The sequence below is a fragment of the Erythranthe guttata genome, chromosome 7 (assembly GCF_056151865.1).
Source record: "Erythranthe guttata isolate IM_541 chromosome 7, IM_541, whole genome shotgun sequence".
NCBI classification, from domain to species: domain Eukaryota; kingdom Viridiplantae; phylum Streptophyta; class Magnoliopsida; order Lamiales; family Phrymaceae; genus Erythranthe; species Erythranthe guttata.
In genome coordinates, this window is record NC_142539.1 from 12,993,636 (window position 1) to 12,997,152 (window position 3,517).

A 3,517-nucleotide genomic window follows, 5' to 3' on the forward strand; every position below is an offset into this window, starting at 1 on the left:
ACTATGACTCAACCCGAATAAGTACCAACCGAGTAGGTTAAAACAAAATATATAATATATTTATTATTTTAATGCTATGACAACATACAAGTTACGACCATATAAGATTATTTTATTTTGCAAAATAAAAGGAATTAAGTAGTGGCGATTGTAATAAGTAAAATAGGAATCAAATGCAAAATACCCACCGAAATCCAATTGCTGAAATCCATCACCGAGATTTAAGAATATAAAACGGTTCCAACAATAAGAGTTACTATTCTTTTTTTTTACTTCTTTCAGTTTTGTTTTTAAGTTTTTCCAATAACTTGCAAATAACGTTCAGGGTTTTTTTGGATGGACTTCAACGGAGGTAAATCTTGTTTATCACTTGTTTTATAATTATTTTTACTCATTACAGTTATATAGTAATGGGGCCCAATATACACCCGAAACCTGAAAAAATACATGAAGCGGGCGTGAGCCTATACTAATAATGTCAAATTGTATGTGAGCTTGAACTTATAGTAACGATGCCGAGTAAAATACATTGGGTTGATTTTTACTATATATATATATATATATATATATATATATATATATATATATATATATATATATATATATATATATATATATATATGCAAACATACACACATCCACATCGGTGTATGTAGATCAACGATAAAAAATATCCAATGTAACCTTTATTGAGTGTCGCATAAAAATAACCAATATTGCACTAGTTTAATTTCGAGTTTTATTCCAAGTGTCACATATCCATCGAAGACTTATGCTGAGAACCAATTTTCTAATTTCTTTTTTATATTTGAAATTTCATAAAAATATGAGGTTTTGGACAATGGTCACAAATCTCAATCAATGTGTGACATAAAAAAACAAATTCTGATTAATTCCTTAGTTTCAACTAATTAACCAAACTTTCATTATTCTTCATACTTGTGTACATGCATCTAAGAAAAAAAGCAATTTTTTTTCTTCCTATAACCTATAACATATTGATATACATATTTGGCCTGGCCCAACGGGCCCCCAATTTGTCCTGTAATTGGGTCCACTTCACTAACGCCCAAACACCTATAATTGGGCCCACTACACGACCTTCAAAATAAGGCTTGGGCACAACAAAGTAAGCCCAACCCAATCAACGACATATAAATAGATGTTTTACTCATTTATTAAGGTACGTTCTATTATTCACCAACATTTTAGAGTTTCATTCTCTCTACTATTTCCACGATCCGTACATCTGACTTGAGCGTCGGAGGGGTTTCCGCCGGATCAACCCCCGGCTTAGTTCACGTGTGCTCATTTGCAGGGACCTCAGGATCATCAAGTTGTGAAGCTACTGATCCGCTTTACTCTCCCAGCTCGTTTTCTACACTACCGCAGGTGATCTAAGTAATTAGCATCATCATTTTGACGCCGTCTGTGGGAACGATGCAAACCAGATCCCGTAGCCAACAAGATCCTCCTGAGGCGTCTGCTTGGAGAGAAAATGACACAACTAACAACCTCCCCGTCCGTGGAGGATCTGGCTTGCCACCTCCTCCACGTGCCGCGGATCCGCCTCGCGAGGTTCAGGTAATCCCCCCTCGGGACCCACCTCTCGCCAATCCGCCACTCCCTGCTCCTCGAACGGTTCAAATAACCGAGGATGCGCTTCAACGCATGATAGCAGAAGCCTCAACTCGTGCCGCCACCGAGGCCGTGACTCAATATATCGCCACGATGGGAGCAAACGCTCCCAATGCGATACCAGCGCCAGCTCCACCTGTGGTGCAACCTATGGCACCACCGCCAGTCCAGAACCAAATAAGTGTCTCCTCCTCCACCTCGGACCAACGATCCCGAATACAGCTATCCAAAAATCACAGGGGGCACAACCCAGACAGCAACGTCAGCGCTCACCCCCACGGGGGAATGCGTCTCCACAAAGAGTCCCTCTCTTTAATGAAGGAGAAGGCGAGGTGAACAGCAGAATGTCTCGCCAAGTTCCTTTCCCCCAACCGAACAATCCAATGGGCGAAAGAATGCCCGTCCCAGTAAGACGCAACCCTTTCACCATAGACATCCTCAACGAGGTATTACCTCAAGGAGTGAAGATCTCGGGGTTATCTCAATTTGAAGGGACCACCGATCCACAAGAGCATATAGAGAAATTCAACGCCATGGCAGATTTGTATGGCCCGACGGACGTTGCGATGTGCAAAATGTTCCGCACTGCTCTCTATAAGAGAGCTATGAATTGGTTCAACTCTCTACCCACGAGATCGATTGACACCTTCGCTCGGCTGTCAACACGGTTCACCAACCAATTCGCCATCAACAAGCAGTATGCCAAGACCCCAGCACACATTTTCTCTGTAGTACAGAGAGATAACGAAACGCTCCGCAACTACATCAGCGTTTTGTTGAAGCCGTCCATGAAGTCCCCAATGTAGGGCAAGACATGCTCTCTGGTATTATGCAACAAAACTTGAAGCCGGGTAGATTCAAAGAATCTATCGCCGGAAGGCCTCCAGGCAACCTAGAGGAGTTGCTGAACCGAGCTGAGAAATACGTGCGAATAGAGGAAGCCTCTGCCCATGTTCCTCCTAAAAGGAAGAGGGAAGATGACCGTCAGGACATTAGAAGGCGGGATGATCGACGTCCACCACTTCCACCTCAAGGCCAATCATCTTCCTCATACAATCGGTGCACTCCGCTAAACACTCGCTTCACTGAAATCCTTCATGTGACAGAACAAAGAGGTTTAGCAGAGCCTCCACGTCCTTCAAGTCATGCCTTTCGGGTTAAAAAATGCAGGAGCTACTTACCAACGTCTAGTGAACGCAATGTTCGCTGATCAAATCGGCAAGAATATGGAGGTGTACATCGACGACATGCTCGTCAAAAGTGTCAAGGTCTCGGACCATTTAACCGATTTGCATTAGTGCTTCACGACCCTGCGAAAATATAAGATGAAACTCAACCCCCTCAAATGTTCATTTGGAGTAAGGGGAGGTAAATTTTTGGGATATATGATATCGCAGCGGGGAATCGAAGCTAATCCCACAAAAATCGAAGCCATTACCTCCATGGCTCCACCAACATCTATCAAGAAAGTACAACAGTTTAACGGCTGTCTGGCATCTTTGAATAGATTCATTTCAAGATCAACGGACAGGGCTCTCCCCTTCTTCAAGATTTTAAGGGGAGGAAAAAAGTTTGAATGGGATGAAGCATGTCAAAAGGCGTTTATCGAGCTAAAGTCATACCTAGCATCGCCACCCTTGCGTACAAAACCTCGGCCCGGAGACACCCTCCTGCTATACTTAGCTACCTCAGTTGATGCCATCAGCGCAGTCCTCATCCGAGATGGAGAAAAAGGTCATCAACCCATATACTACATAACTCGCGCCCTCCAAGGAGCCGAACAACTCTATACTAATATGGAGAAGCTCGCTCTCGCCCTCATTAACGCAGCTCGGAAGCTCCGACCTTACTTCCAATTACATCAAGTGGTAGTTCTCAC